Below are 17,892 nucleotides of genomic sequence, written 5' to 3'. Positions count from 1 at the left end.
CACATGTGAAAGAATAATGTTACTAAATGAGTCATCAGCCATTACTATTTAAGCACTACTTAATTGTAACCCTGTCTTGCTAGGGTTATAAAACTATCCACAGACTGCCTGGATCTAAGCTTAATCTATACCATTTATTAGTGGAGACTAAACAATTTTGACCAATATTCACAACTTTCTTAACCTTAATTTTTTTCATACTAAAATGAAGGAAGTTTCTCTGAAGGTTAAATAAGATAATCCACATAAAGCATTTTGTACAATGGCCAGCACATATTAGATTTCACCAATAGTTAGCTACCTTATCATGACTTAGAAATTATCAAGTCATTACTATTTTCATACAATCAACAATTTGTATCATATTCCCTTTTGCTTCCTGACCATATTTTCTCTCTTGAATACTCATGAGGAAATGTTTTTATGAATTTTTATAACACACAGTCTTAATTCTTACTCATTTCTAGCTACCTTGCTTTACACAATGCTGCATGACCTACACAGCCAGCATTATATCTGATGACACTCTATATGCATATATGCTTAGATGCATATATGCAAGATGACTTTTTACACTTTTGTTAAAATTAGGAGGCAAACCGTTGAAGTTTCACATAATACCACACGTATACAACACTGGCAGAAGAAAACTGGACTATGCTATAAAGTCTCTCCATAAAAGTATAACAGCTGTAAGAGCTGTTGACAAATTATTGGACTGAGATTTAGGAAACTGGAACTCTAACTTAACTCTCAGTTTTCTGATTTAAAGAGTGAGCCTAAGATCTGACAGCTCTAAATACTTGCCGATTCAAAGGCTAATGAGAACAAGAAAACAGTACATTTGTCACAATGAATGGATCCACACTGACACATCATTATCATCCAAAGCCCATGGTTTAGACTGCAGTTCACTTTTGGTGTACATTTTACAGGTTTTGACAAATGTGTAACGACAGATATCCACTACTCTTTGTGACCCCATGGACTGTAGCCTACCAGGCGCCTCAGTCCAGTGAATTTTCCAGGCAAGAGTACTGGAGTGGGTTGCCATTTCCTTCTCCAGGGGGTCTTCCCCACCCAGGGATTGATCCTAGGTCTCCCGCATTGCAGGCAGACGCTTTACCCTCTGAGCCACAGGGAAGCCCTATAGTCCCATACATGGTACCAAAAACCTCCGTCCTCTGCACTTAACCCTCCCTTCCCGTTAACTGCTCTAGTCTCTGGTAACTACTGATCTTTGGTTGCACCTTTTTTCAGAATGTCATATAATGAGAGTCACAGAATATGTAGCCTTTTCAGATCGACTTCTTTCACTTAGAAATATGCATATAAGATTCCTCCATGTCTTTTCATGGCTGGATAGCTCATCTATTGTAGTGCTAAATAATATTCTATGGTCTGGATGCTCCACAGATTACTTATTCATTCACATACTGAAGGACTGTTTGTTCCCAAGGTGGGCAATCATAAACAGAGCTGATACAAATACTCATGTGTAGGTTTTCATGTGTATGTAAGTTTTCAATTCCTTTGGATAAATAAATACCAAGGAGCATGAACACTGGATGATATGGTGAGAATATGTTTATATTGTAACAAACTGTTTTCCAAAGTGGTTGTAATAGTTTACATTTCAGTCAGCAATTAAGTTCTTGTTGCTTCCACATTCTCTCCAGCATTTGGAGTTAGTGGGCTTCTGGTCTGTAGCTGTTCTAATATGTTGCATCTTATTTCATTTTCAATCTCCTAATGATGCATTACGTGGAGCACCTCTTAATGTGGTTATCTGCCATCCGTATTTCTTTTCTTTTATTTTGGTGAGATGTCTGTTAAGGTCTTTTCCTCATTTTCAGATCACATTGCTTGTTTTCCTTATTTTTGATTTTTAAATTTAAGCTGCTGCTTTTTATTTTGAATAACAGTCCTTTACCAGGTGTGTCGTTTGCAACTACTTTCTCTCAACCTGTGACTTGTCTCTCCATTCTCGTAGTCTTCATTAAATTTTAGTAGATCTAGTGTTGATAGAGATGAAATATTGATGCTCAGGACTCAAAGTTTTCACTAAGCAGAATAAATTGTAATTTGGAGGTTGTTTTCATGAATTCATTGAAAACACCAATTATTTCTTTGGGATTTGCCTCTTTCCTAAAAAAAAATATCTGTTAAGAATTCCGATTAAGTGACTAATCTGATCAGCTGAATTTTGGCTCAATTAAGTTTATCACCATTCACAAAATATATATTGAGACCATAATATGAGAGATTTCAGTATAGCTATTTCAAATTTAAATCACCTTGGTTATGCTCATGATTACAGTCTGATTGGGTATAGAATTCTTGGATCACAATGTTTTCCTCCCTTACCCGTTAGACTGTGAGACACTATCTCCTTAAATTTAGCATTGATGAGAAGTGTGCAATCAACTTGATTATTATATTTCTTTTATTTACCAGGATGCAGGATTCTTTTTACATATATCACTGAAATAACAAATAGAAATAGGGAGACAGGACAGGTCTAGATCTTCGCATTTTTTTAAATTTTGCTTTGTGTCTGGGGACAGTTCTGATATGCTAGACCAGGATATTTTGATTTTGATAATGGTTTCTGTTTAACTTGCTCTGGTTTTCTCTTTGGGCGTACCCATCATCCACACAATGTATATCTTTTTCTCCAGTCCTCTTATGATTCTCACAGGTTTCTCCTTTATTTCTGCATCAGTAGTAAGCTTCTCACACTTCTTTGTTCATCACTGAGTTGGATTTATAGTGCATCATTCTGTTCTTTGTTGGTACAACTGCAGATTTCACTTTTTAAAACTGTACTTTTATTTACTCCTTTTCTTTTTACTCTTTACATTTTCCTTTTCCCATCTCTCTGTTTCCATTTCTTCTCATTTTTTATCTGTTTGAAGCCCCATGTTTACCTCAAACATTTTCTGAAATTTTATTTGCTTTTAAGTATATATTTTGAAAAGAATGCCTTTTCTTTGCATATTTTAAGCCATACTCTGCTTTCAGATATGTGCAGTTTATTACTTGAACAACTATGAAGATTTGTGTCCATTTAAAATTTCTTAAAGAGAGAGAAAACCTATTCTTACCCAGTGTTTGAACATTGGGCCTGCAGAGTATCCCAAACACCTCTATCATCCACTTACATTTAGTAAAATCAGGATTCTTTCGAATCCTATGCCAGTGTAGATCCACATTTCTGAGGCAAATTACCAATGGCGACCAGCCTTCTCTATTGTCAGTATCTAAACCATACAGAAAATTAGAAAAAAGATTATGTTCCTCTCTGTAAAAAATGTAATATCATACATCATTTTAAAGTAAATGATGAGTGTTGTTACATGGAGGTTATAAGCTACTAATTATTTGTTATCTGATTATTTAACCTTTCCACATCACAACTTTCTTTTCTCTAAAATAGGGATAATAATCCTTATCATGGTGGTTGTGTGTGTGTGTGTGTGTGTGTGTGTGCACATGTGTGTGTGTGAGAGAGAGAGTATGTGTTCTCAGTTGTGTCTGACTCTTTGCAACAGCATGGACTGTAGTCCACCAGCCTCCTCTGTTCATGGGATTTCCCAGACAAGAACACTGGCATGGGTTGCCATTTGCTTCTCCAGGGTATCTTCCCAACCCAGGGGTCAAATCTGCATCTCTTGTATCTCCTGCATTGGCAGGCAGATTCTTTACTGTGGCACCACAGAGGCTGGTTGAGTGAACGAACTGAGTTCATAGTTATAAAGCATTTATCAGGGTCTGATGCAGAATTTGCATGAAAAATATTAGATTTTAAAATTATACATATGATTTTATAATATTTATTTCTGAAACTTATAAAAATGTCTTAGATCTCATGCAAACTACCTTTTGAATTTTATAATTATAAAGAGATCTGCATTCAACCTAGTGAGGTATAACTGTAATGAATATTCTTGCTATATCCTTTTCACAAGAGAAATTACTGCTGATGGTAAGAATAGAAAATGCAAGTGATATTTGCACAAAAAACTTACAAAGCATAAAAGCAAGTAAAAATACATGAAGCTATTCAGAAGAATTTAATAATATGGTTTAATATATTCATTTAAGATAATGATTTCCCACATAAACTAAAGACAAGAAAAAGTTTGCCTGTATCCATGCTCACTGAAAAAACCTGCTGCATAGGCAATCAAGGTCTTCTGTTGCACATTTCACATTTGGGGTGACACAAACCAGTAAAGGCGCTTCCCTGGTAGCTTAGCTGGTAAAGAATCTGCCTGTAATGCAGGAGACCCTGGTTTGATTCCTGGGTCAGGAAGATCTGCTGGAGGAGGGATAGGCTACCCACTCCAGTATTCTTGGGCTTCCTTTGTGGCTCAGCTGGTAAAGAATCTATCTGCAATGTGGGAGACCTGGGTTCGATCCCTGGGTTGGGAAGATCCCCTGGAGAAGGAAAAGGCTACCCACTCTAGTATTCTGGCCTGGAGAATTCCATAGACTGCATAGTCCATGGGGTCACAAAGAGTTGGACATAACTTTCATTTCACTTCACTTCATACTAGTAAAGACTCATTATGTGTTAGATATAAGTTATCTGCATTTATTCTGCAGCAAGTGAAATGGGGTTTTAATGGCATATTAAATTTTATTGTAAATCTGCCAATGGACTATGATTAACTGCAATTAATTCTCAATATTGATTGATTTAGCAGTTAAGACTGAATATGTTTGTGTTTCACCTCAATCTTAAGGGATAAGTCTGCACATATATTTAAACTCCAATGACTTTCTTTGAGACTCAATAGGCTGCATAGCTAGAAAAGGTTCTTACATAATACACAATGAAAATAGAAGGGTACCCTACTAGTTCAATTGTATTCCATCCTGTGACAGAATCATGGGGAGTAAAGCCTATAATCTATTTTAACATCAATTTCACTTGTGATTTCAACTCATTTGATACATAACAAAATTGTACAGAATATTTTCTGTTCAAAGTCTATTCTGCATTGACTATGTCTCTGAAAAAAAACATAGTCAACCCAAATACATGAAATAAATAAAAGAATTGTTTTGATGATCTCTGGGCAGATCATTTCAGAACCCACTTCTACTTGCCTCACACTGAAGAGGTATTCAGAGCAGTTTGAATAAAAACTCATGGGCTTCCTAATTGAAGAGGGATCAGAGAAAATAATTTATGGTTATTTCCCACCTATAATTCTATTTCTCTGGAGTAATTTTAGATAGCATTTATCCAAGATCTATTACAGAAAATTTAATTTGCTTGCTCTATAATAATACACATGTTCACATATGCTTTTCATCTTATTAAAAATAATCAGAGATAGATTATATGTCATTGTTAGATATGAAGTTACAAGAGTCTCATTATTTAAGTAGTTCCTAAAGTTTTCAAATTCTACTTTTGATGGTTCAATTTCCTTTTCTAAGCATTTTACTAGTTAACTCAAGTAATTCTCACACTTTTTTTTTAACCCATTAAACTATTGGGTGACTATTTACTTTTTATTTCTGATTTTTTTAAAAAAATTAGCATTATAAAAATAAAAAGAAGATACATTTTAGTCAAGACCTGAAGAACTGCAACTCAATGTGTGTCCAGATTGTGACCCATCAGCATGGAAGGGCACATAAAATAATAAAACTCTGAAATAGAAAGCAGGTTGACTAGAGACTGTAGGACCCAAACAATGGGATGGTGAGTTCCCTGGGCTTGCTTTTTGTTTCATATTCCCCAGATGTGGGGCTGGAGGAGCCAGCACTCAAGGAAACATCAACAGATGCAGACAAAAATATCCCCAAAAGCCCGATCACTTAGTCAAAGGACAGAAAAGGAGCAGCCCAGAACGACAGTAAACATTTTGATAATAATTGTTTTACTCTAGCCAAACATCATAGAAAAATATATGGCCATGCCCTTATCCATGCCAGTAAAGCTAAGTAGGAAGCCTAGACATCTACCCACACCTTGTTGTAGTAAATTACTACAAGTTGCATCCTGAGGTGGTGTTAAGAAAGGGTGAGTAGGGAGCTATGACCTTCCATTCACTGTGCATTAATAAACCTTGCTTCCCCATGGTCAGTGAAGACCTGATGGCAAATCTTTCACAGTGCTTTAACACCCTTCCTACTCTTTGCTGTGAAAGTCAGAGGGGGCCAGGAAGACAAAGGACTGTTACCCATGGGCAGCAATAATGAGGTCACCTCTTTCCCACAGAGTCAGTGGAGATAATCCGTGAAACAGTGAGGCCCTCCTGTCTCTCCCAGACAGTGGTGTCAGGCCCAGTGTGGAGCCAGAACTCCCACTCTTGCCCAAAAGTAACTGACAATCCTCCTTGGGTATCAGCTTTTCTGGTACCTCAATCAGTAAAGAATCTACCTGTTATGCTGAGGACGGGGGTTGGTCCCTAGGTCAGGAAGATGCCCTGGAGAAGGAAATGGCAACTCACTCCAGTATTCTTGCCTGAAAATCCCATGCAAAGAGGAGCCTGTTGGGCTACAGTCCTTGGGGTTGCAAAGAGTCGGACCCAGCTGAGTGACTAAACCACCACAAATGGGAAACCTGGATTTCCACCAAATCTGGCAATAACAGGTAGTGTCCCCCCTTCCCTTGCCAGAGAGGTATCAAAGAAAGTCAGCCAATGAACAGATTTAAATAAGATTCAGAACCTTATGACATGATACACAAAATGTCCAGATTCTAACAGAAAAATTCATCAGACCAAGAGTCAGGAAAATCTCAACTCGAAAGAGAAAAAAAAAAAGAAAAGAAAAGACAACCAATAGACTCTAATAAGAGAGGAAAGAGATGTGAGAATTACCTGAAAATTTAAAGTAGCCATAAAAATCATTATTTGAGGGAAAAAAAAGACATACTTGAAGCAGGTGGAAAAATAGGAAGCCTCAGCAAAGGAAAAGTTAATGTCAGTAAAGAAATGAAGCCTACAAAGAAGAATCAAATGGAAAATTTAGAAAAGCAAAATACAGCCAAAAAATAAAAATAAAAATTCAATGGATGGACCACAGATGATGAAGGAACAGACGAAGGAATCATTTATACAGAAGATAAAACAATAGAAGTTACCTAACATAAATGACAGAAAATAGATTAAAACAAAATTATCAGAATTCCAGAGACATGTAGGATCTTAATTAATACATTTGTGTCACCAGAGGCCTAGCAGGAAAGGTGAAAGAAGGTGGGGATGAAAATTATTTGAAGAAATATAGCTGAAATTATCCCAAATTTAAAAAGAGACATAACCTTCCAAGAAAATAAGTTAAGAAGACTACAAATAAGATAAAAGCACAAGGAAAACTATGCCAAGATATATTATAGTCAAATCTGAGAAACTGGAGACAATGAAAATAACTTGGAAGTGGCAAGAAAGAAAATATATCTTACTTTTTAGGCTCCAAAATTACTGCAGACGGTGACTGCAGCCATGAAATTAAGACACTTGCTCCTTGGGAGAAAAGTTATGACCAACCTAGACCACATATTAAAAAGCAGAGACATTAGTTTGCCAACAAAGTAGTCAAAGCTATAATTTTTCCAGTAGTCATGGATGGATGTGAGGGTTGGACTATAAAGAAAACTGACTATCAAAGAATTGAAGCTCTTGAACTATGGTGTTGGAGAAGACTCTTGAGAGTCCCTTCGACTGCATGGAGATCCAACCAGTCCATCCTAGAGGAAATCAGTCCTAAATATTCATTGGAAGGACTGATGTTGAAGCTGAAACTCCAATACTTTGGCCAACGGATGCGAAGAACTGACTCATTTGAAAAGACCCTGATGCTGAGAAAGATTGAAGGGGATGACAGCTGGTTGGATGGCATCACCAGCTCAATAGACATGAGTCTGAGTAGACTCTGGGAGTTGGTGATGGACAGGGAAGCCCGGCATGCTGCAGTCCATGGGGTTGCAGAGTCAGGCATGACTGAGCGACTGAACTGAATAAACAGGGGAAAAAACATTTAGAATACAGGGATTTCTCATGAGAAATCATGGAATCCAAAAGGATATAGTACATTTTTTCCAAAGCTGAAAGCAAAGAAAGTTTGAGCCAGAATTCTATAATCAATTAAAGTGTTACTCAGGAATAGACAGAAATTAAGACATTCTCAAATGAAGGAGAACTAAGAGAATGAGTCACCATCAGACCTATCCCAAAAGAATGGTTAAAGAAAATTCTCTTAACATAAAGGAAGAATCTTGTAACATGATTTAAAAAAAAGAAAGAACAGGATAAAAACAAAAATACAGGCAAATTTACTAGAATATTTTGTCCTTTCAGATTTTCTAAATGATTCTTAATAGTCAAGGCAATGAATTTTAACATTGTCTGATGTGGTACTAAATGGATGTAGAAAAAAATTGATAATAATTATAAATGAAAGAGGATAAATGGGCCTAAAAGGAGATACAATTTCTATATTTCACTCAAACTGATAAAATGTTGACAACATAGACTATGCTATTATGTATATATAATACTTATAGTAACAAGTAAAGAAGCAATATAAAGAGATACATTCAAAAATACTATAGATAAATCTAAATGGAATTCTAAAAACATTCAAGTAATGTAGAGGAAGACAGTAAATACAAAGAAAAACAAAGAAATGAGAAGCAGAGAGAACAAATGGTAAACAAAAAGTAAATTGGCAGACTTAAGTTCTAATGTAAAAAACAATTATGTTAAATGTAAGTAATCTAAATACACCAATTAAAGGGCAGAGGTTGGCAGAGTGTATCAAAAATGTGACCCAAATATAAAAGAGACTAACTTCAAACATAACAACTTAGAAAAGATGAAAGTAAAATGATGGGAAAAATTACCCTAAGCATATATGAATCAAAAGAAAGCAAGAGCCGCCATAGTAATATCAAATGAAATAGATCTCAGGGTGAATAAAATTACTAAAGACAGAATTAGGCAGCACATGATGATAAAAGCATCATCCACCAAGAATACCTAATATGTTATTTTGCATACAAACCAAACAAAATCTGTGAATTAAAAACTGATAGAATTGAAAGGAGAAATAGTCAACTTTACATGTAATAGGAGATATCAACATCTCTCTCTATCAACAATTGACAGAATAAAATAGTAAATCAACAAGTATTTGTAAGAACTTATCAATACCATCAGGTAATAGCGACTAACAGACATTTACAGAATCCTCACTCAATAATAGCAGAATGTACATTTTTTAAAAACCTATGAAACATAATACCAAGATAGAGTATATCCCATGAAAAATAACTCAACAAATTTAAGAGAATTGAAATCATATATGATGTCTTTTCTGTTTACAGTGAGCTCATACTAGGTACCGATAGCAGAAAGATAACAGGAAAATCTACACATACTTGGACAAAAAACACATTTCTAAATTATTTATCAGTGAAGCAGAATTTCTTAGGGGAAACCATAAAATACATCCAATTGAATGAAAGATGAAACTACAACATATCAAAATTTGTAGGATACAACTAAAGCAGTATTCAGAAATTTATAGCACTAAGTGCTTATGTTAGAAAAGCAGTGAAGTCCTGAAACCTTAATCTAAGCTTTCATCTCAAGAAACTAGAGAAAAAAACAAAATAAATCTAAAACAAGCAGGGGAAAAGGAATAATAAAGAGATGAAATCAATGAAAATGAAAAGAGAAAGAAAATCAAGGAAACAAAAACCAGTTTCTTTGAAAAGGTCAACAAAATCAACAAACCCCTAAATCACAAATGAAAACTAGAGCAGAATTACAGACTCTAACACATCACAGGGACAATAAGAAAATACCTTGAACAATTCTACACACATAAATAAAATTAAACAATTCATTTAAAACTATGAGCTGTCACAGCTCATGCAATGTGAAAAAAAATCATTTGAATAGCCCTATAAATATGAAAGAGACTAATTTTTTAATATAAAACTTCACCCCCCCTCCCAAAAAAATGTTCAGGTTCAGATGATTTACCAGGCAATCTTATCATGTATTTAAGGATTTTAACACTGTCTTGAACCTCTGTAACAAATACCCTACACAGTGTCATTTAACAAACATTTCCCACAGTTGTGGAGGTTGAAAGTGTCTTCTTATAAGTGCACTAATACCACCACAAAGCTGCTACCATCATGATCTAATTATCTAGCAAAGACCCCATCTCCAAATACCATCACATTGGGGATTAGGATTTCAGCATATAAATTTTGAGGGGACACAAACATTTGTCCATGACATTTAGCACCCCTCCAAATTCATGTTCTTATTTTATGCAAAATATATAATCTAAATAGGCTGAGAATTGTCCAAATCTCTAAACTGTGGTTCCTTTGCTTCTCAACAATTATGTCCTCAGTTTATTTAACATGTCTCTCATTTTTATCTGAGACCTCACCAGGAGGGTCTTTATCATCCTCATTACTGGGGCTTCCTTGGAAACTCAACTGGTAAAGAATCTGTCTGCAATGCAGGAGACCCTGGTTTGATTCCTGGGTCAGGAAATCCCCTGGAGAAGGGATAGGCTACCCACTCCAGTATTCTTGGGTTTCCCTGGTGGCTCAGATGATAAAGAATCCACCCACTACATGGGAGACCTGAGTTCGATCCCTGGGTTGGGAATATCCGCTGGAGGAGGGCATGGCAACTCACTCCATTATTCTTGCCTGGAGGATCCCCATGGATAGTGGAGCCTGGTGGGCTACAGTACATGAGATCATAAGAGTCGGACATGACTGAAGTGACTTCGCACACACATCCTCATTTCTACCAGTATTCTGTACATGATTATTTATATATCCTATGAGAAGCGGGAAGGTTTTTCTTTTTCCAGTACTCTTCTTCTCTTTCTTAGCTTTCACCAGAATCACCATTAAAAATCACTTCACATATTGGCTTTTTCTAGCATGTACTTCAAAATGCTTCCAGTCTCTATCCATTACCCAATTCCAAACTTCTCTCACATTTTAAAGTTTTTGTTACAGTAGCACCCCACTTAGCACTAATTTCTGTTTTGCTGCTGTAAGAAACTCCATGGCTTAAACAATGAAAAGTTCTCACAATTCTGGAAGCTTGAATTCAGAGATTAGGGTGTCAACATGGTCACATTTTGGTGAGGTTCCCTCTTCATTGTTTATAGATGACTACCCATTTGCTGTCTCCTCATATGGCATAGAGAGGTGGCAGTGGAAGGAGGGAGGAAGACAGAGAGAGTGAGAGAAAATAAGTTGGCAGACACAACCTAAGAAAGGTATCGATTCATTCCAAACTGACAGACAGCAATTCCTATCAAAATCCCAGCAGGAATTTGTGTGTGTGTGAACATAGACACTGATACTCTAGAATTTATACAGAAAGGTATATTAACCAGACTAGCCAAATCATGTTTAAAAGGGAAGAATCAACAAGTTGGAGAATCAGGTTACATACATTATGCAACCTCATTAAACAAGAAAGACTGTGGTACTGTCAAGGGCACTGACACAAAATCAATGAAACAGAAGAGAGAATTCTGAGACAGACCCACTCAAATATAGCAAACTAAAATTTTAACGAACATGCAAATGAAATTTAATTGATGAAGGATAGCCTTGTGATACCTCAGACTTTCCAGGTGGCACAGTGGTGAAGAATCTGCCTGCAAGTGCAAGAGACATGGGTTTGAGCCCTAGATTAGGAAGATCCCCTGGAGTAGGAAATGACTCCCTTCCTTATTAAATAACTCCCTTCAATATTCTTGCCTGGAAAATTCCACGGGCAGAGAGGCGTGGTGGACTGCAGTCCATGGGGCTCCAGGATGCAGTCCATGGGGTTGCAAAGAGTCAGACAAACCTGAATCCAGCCACATACACACACACAGCTCTTTGACAAATGGTGGTGGAACAATTGGATGTTCATAGGCAAAAACTAAACTTTAACCTAAACACCACATCTTATACAAAATTATTTCAATATATGAATCACAAATTTAACTTCTATAAATCTGTAAAAATTTTATAAAATAACATGGATAAAAATCCTTCTAATACAAACTGATAGTTTATAGACTTGACAGGACCATAAAAGAAAAATGTAATAAACTTTAGAAAAAAAAATCAGTTTGCTGTACTTGAGTGGATCTATTTCTGGGTTCTTTACCCTGTTGTATTAACCTATGTCTCAGTCTCTCTCTGACAATATCGCATACTCTTGTTTAATGAAGCTGTATAATAAGGCTTGAAATTGGGTAGTCTGATTCCTCCTATTTTATTCTTCTTTCCCTCAAATAAACTTTGCTCTGTGAAGACGGTTAAGAAGACAAGCTAGCAAGTAGGGGATAATATTTGCAAAGGACTAATATCTAGAATGTATAACAAACTTTCTAATCTCAAAAGTGAAAATCAATCTAAATAGAAACTGGGCAGAAGACATGACAAGAAATATTCCTAAAGATGGTATACAGATGGCAAATAGATAAATGAAAAGATGTTCATTATCAAAAGATGTTCATTGTACCTGTCGTTCAGTTACTAAGTCCTGCCCGACTTTTTGTAACTCCCATGGACTTCTGTCTTCTGCTTGACTATGCCCAATTTACCGATTCATGGGCTGAACATTCCAGGTTCCTATGCAACACTGTTCTTTATATCATCAGACTTTACTTTCACCATCAGACGCATCCACAATTGAGTGTCATTTTCACTTTGGCCCAGTCAGTTCATTCTTTCTGGAGCTATTAGTAATTGCCCTCTGCACTTCCCCAGTAGCATACTGGACAACTTCTAACTGGGGGAGGGGGGTTCGTCTCAACTTCTGATGTCACATCTTTTTGCCTTTTCATACTCTCCGTGGGGTTCTCCAGGCAAGAATACTGGAGTGGGTTGCTATTTCTTCCTCAAGCGGACCATGTTTTGTCAGAAGTCCTCAAAAATTAAAACCACCTAATTCTCTGTATACACTGTTCAGAATGGCTAAAATAAAAAATAGTGACAGAACCAAATGCTAGTAATAAGCAAAGAAACTGGATTACTCATATATTGCTAGTATGAATGAAATGGCACAGGTACTCTGAGAAACATTTTGGCAATTTATTTTTAAACTAAATATACAACTAACACATGTCTTAACAATTACATTCTTGAGTATTTTTCCAAGAGAAATAAGACTTAAGTTCACACAAAAACCTGTACACAGATGCCCATAGCAAGTTTAGCTGTAATAGCCAAAGCTGGAAGCAACTCAGCTATCTTCAGCAGATAAAAGTTTTATATTTATATTTTTAAAAGTATACCCATATGAATATTACTTAATATAAAACATATAGACTATTGATACACACAACAGTATGGATAAATCTATGGAGAATTATTCTGAGTGATAAAAGACCACTTTGAAAGGTAAGATATACTGTATGGTATATAACCATATAACTGTATGGTTCTATATACTGTATGAAATATATTTCATGCATACTTGTTATTAATTTTAAAAATATTTTTGACATTTAAAGATTTAATATACTTTAGAAAGCTTTAAATTCCTTTCAAAAATTAGCTTTTTAAGTAAGCCTGCGAAATTACTCCCCCTCCTTCCCACCCACCAAAAAAATGTGATGATAGATTGAAAATGAACTGCAGATAACAAGCTATTTCACATTATTTCATTTTATATATAAAATACAAAAGCAAGGTGTTGCAAATCAACTTAAGCCAATTTGGTCTTCATAACTCTTGTGTTATTTTTGGTAGATAATGATAAGCCCTCAAAATGTTTGAGGAAAGGATTAGCATTTTCCTCCAAACCTCATTACCAGGTATAATAAAATCAAAAGTCAGAGAAACTCTAAGTAAGATATTGCTTCAATGATAGCATGTTTAATATAACATATTATAACATATAATGATCCTAATATACATAATACTTAATGATTTAATATACATAATATGACTATGTATGATATATATTGTACACAGAGAAAATGTCAAATATATCTAACATCATTAATTTTTATATTTAAATATAGTTTATAATATTGTACTAGTTTCAGATATAGAAAATAGTGATTCAATACTTTTATGGGTTATATTCCACTTAAAGTTACTAAAAATTAATGGCTGTATTTTTCTGTAATGTACAACATATCTTTATTACTTATTCACTTTATACATAATAATTTGTATTTCCTATCATGTGTCCTTATTGTGTCCTTTCCTACTTTTTTCTACTTGTAACCACTACTTTGTACTCTGTATCAGTGAGTATAGATTTATTATATCTACATATTTACTATATCTACTAGCTTGTCTTATTTTCAGATCCCAAATATAAGCAATAACACAGCATTTGTCTCTCTCTCTCTTCTTTGTTTCATTAAGCTTGATACCTTTAAGTCCATCCATCCTGTGGCAAATGACAGAATTTACTTTTGTTCTCTGAATAATATTCCATCATAAGTATATACCAAATGTTCTTTATCCATCCTTTTGCTGATGGACATTTAGGTTGTGTCCATATTTACAACATTTACAATAGTAAATAATGCTGCTATGAACACTAGGAAGTACATATCTTCCCAAATTACTGTTTGCATATTCTTTGGATATATGCTCAGTAGTGGAATTGCTGGATCATATGATAGCTTTGTTTTTAGTTATTTTGAGGAAACTTCACTCTGTTTTCCAAGGTGGCTGCATCAATTCACAGTTCCACCAGCAGTATACTAGAGTTCACTTTCCCCACATCCTTCCCAGCACATCTGTTATTTTTTGACTTTTGGATGACAGCCATTCTGACAGGTGTGAGGCAATATCTCATGGTGGTTTCAATCGGCACTTCTCTGATGATGAGCATCTTTTCATGTGTCTGTTGGCCAAAGGCATATTTTTTGATATTGAGTTGTATAAGCAACAGCTTATATATATATTAAAATATATAAATATATAAATATAAAATATATATTTTAAATATTAAGTCCTTAATGGTTATATCATTTAAAATTCTTTCATTTAGTAGATTGTCTTTTCATTTTTGGTGGTTTTCTTTGCTGTGAAAAAGCTTTTAAGTTTAATTAGGTCTCATTTGCTTACTTTTGCTTTTGTTTCCTTTGCCTTAGGAAGCAGATTCAAAAAAATAGTACTGTGAAATATGTCAGGGAGCATTCTCCCTATGTTTTCTTCTAGGAGTTTTGTGGTTTCAGGTCTTAGGTTTTCAATCCATTTTGAGTTCATTTTTGTATATGGCATTACAGAATGTCCTATTTTTCTTGTTTTACACGTAGATGTCCAGTTTCCTAGCACCACTGACTGAAGATACTGTCTTTTCCGGTGTATATTTTTGCCTCCTTTCTCATAGATTGACTCATTAAATATGTGGGTTTATTTCTGGGCTCTCTATTCTATTCCATTCTTCTATGTATCTTTTTTTCTGCCAGTACCAAGCTGTTTTGACTATTGTTTTGTAAATAATACAGCTTTGCAGTATACTCTGAAGTCAGGGAGCATAACTTTCTGCTTTGTGCTTTTCCTTAAATTTACTCCTAGATATGTTTTTTTTTTTTCATTTGGAACTATTGGTAGGAATTCAAAATGGTGAAGTTACTGTGGAAAATAGCATGGAGATTCCTCAAAATCTAAAAACAGAACTACCATATGATCCAGAAAACCCATTTGTGGATGTTTATGTGAAATAATTGAAATCAGGATCTTGAAAAGATGCTGGAACTATTATGTTCATTGCAGCATCATTCATATTAGCCAAGATGTGGAAACTTCCTAAATTTCCATTGACAGATGAATGAATAAAGAACATGTGATATATGCATACAATTAAATGCTATGAAGATTTTTTAAAAAGGAAACCCTGTAATACCAGACAACACAGATGAACTGTGAGAACATTATTCTAGGTGAAATAAGTCAGTCATAGGAAGACAGATATTGCATGAGTCTCCTAAGGTATCTAAAGAGCTAAATTTATAGAATCAAAGAGTAGACTGTTGGTTGCCAGGGGCTAGGGGAGGGGGAAATGGGAAGTTACTAATCCATGGGCATAAAGCTTCATAAAGTGAGATGAATAAGCTCCAGAGATTCGCTACACAACATTGTTTAATACCTATAGTCAATAATGATGTATTATGCACTTAAAATTTTGTTATGACACTGGATCTTATGTTAAGTGCTCTTATCCTAATAAAATTTAAAAGGAAAGTGAAAAATATACATATAAAGTGGTGGAAAACAGAGACTAAAATCTGAAGTGTTTTTTAAACATGCTTTAGAAGTAGAATGTAACAAAGGCAGAGAAAAAGGGAGGACAAAATAATAATTACAAAGAGCTTTGATGATTAAGAATATTTAGGTTTATTATGCACTTTTAAAAAGAGCAGTTGGAGCCCGGGAAGACTGGAAATCACTAATGGCAAAAGTCAAAAGGTACAATTAAAAGCAGTTCAAAGCTCAAGGCAGAATTTTTTTAAAGCGAAGTGAATTATACTCTCGAAAGGTCAAAACAATTGTAAATTAGAGAAAAAAGCAAATGTTAAAGGAAGAAAAAGTCAAGAGACCAATCATCTGGAAGCTTCCCTGTACAAAGTAAAAGTTACAAACAGCACTCAGCTTCCATTGTAACTGCTAACTCTTGGGTAAAATCCTTGTATCAAGAACATGTATAGTTACTGGCATAAACATGCTAAGAAAATCCAAGGAAACACAAAGGGTTGAGGAGGAGGATAAGGGAAGGTGGGATGTCAAGAAGTTCCATAGGTTTACGTGGAAGGAAGCTCTGGCAAAAGAAAATCCAAAATTGAATTATTAGTCAACTTCCTCTATCAAATTCAGAAGAAGATAGAAAATATTGTTAACCTAAAAAGATGAACATGAGTCACACACATACAAATAATCACCAAGCCACTTAGAACAAAAGCAAGTTGATATAAAGCCCCAGCAGAACAAACTCCTATCTCCAATGCAAATATATAACCACATTGCCAAAGAAAATTTAAGTCATAAAACCAACCACATTTACAAGTGATAAGAAAAAGAAACAGTATTTCAAATTTGAATGAAGACAGGCTTCCCAAGACAAATCTTACACTCCTGGTGACAAATTTTCAGACCTGATAAAATGTTTATTAGCCCTAAGCTGTGACATGTATATAGATTAACTATTTTCTTTATAATTGGCAAGCAAATTTGGAATTAAATATTCACCTACTTCTTTAGGCATTTCAGTTCTATTAGAAGATTATGAAAGATGGAAAGTGGAAAACAGAAATAGAAATCATATTTTCCCATGAAATACATCACTGGCAAAATGTTTAGACTTCATTTGCATTGCATATGTCAATGATGCATTTTAAAATAAATGATCTGTTTGCAACAGTTCTATATGGCTGTGAAGATAGATGGTCAATAGTAGAATAAGAAATCTAAGCAACAGAATTCAGATGATTCCTAAGAACAATAAAAATAAGATATATAGTGCATTAAATTAACTCCTGCATATCAAGAATTGATGCTCATAAAGCTGGAAACCAAATATTGCTATTTGACAAGGTCACTGAATAGATCTATGTAGATAGCACTACACAATTCCTGAGGGCACTATTCGAACAAGCTCTGATTTAAACTCACTTCCTGCAGTTGGGATGTGCAAAAACTTACCAGGTAAGGAAAACAGAAATTATTTGAGGAATCATATATTCCAGGTCTTTAACCTGAGACTACAAACTATCACACCATTTACTTTTTACTCTTTTTTTGCTTTGTCAGGAAACAAACCATATCAACACTTGGCCATTATCACCTTTTCCTCTATGTTACTGGGCTTACCAGGCAGCTCAGATGGTAAAGAATCTGCCCACAGTACAGGAGACCTG

Source organism: Odocoileus virginianus, chromosome 21, assembly GCF_023699985.2.
Source record: "Odocoileus virginianus isolate 20LAN1187 ecotype Illinois chromosome 21, Ovbor_1.2, whole genome shotgun sequence".
Taxonomy (NCBI): Eukaryota; Metazoa; Chordata; class Mammalia; order Artiodactyla; family Cervidae; genus Odocoileus; species Odocoileus virginianus.
This window is presented reverse-complemented; position numbering follows the sequence as displayed.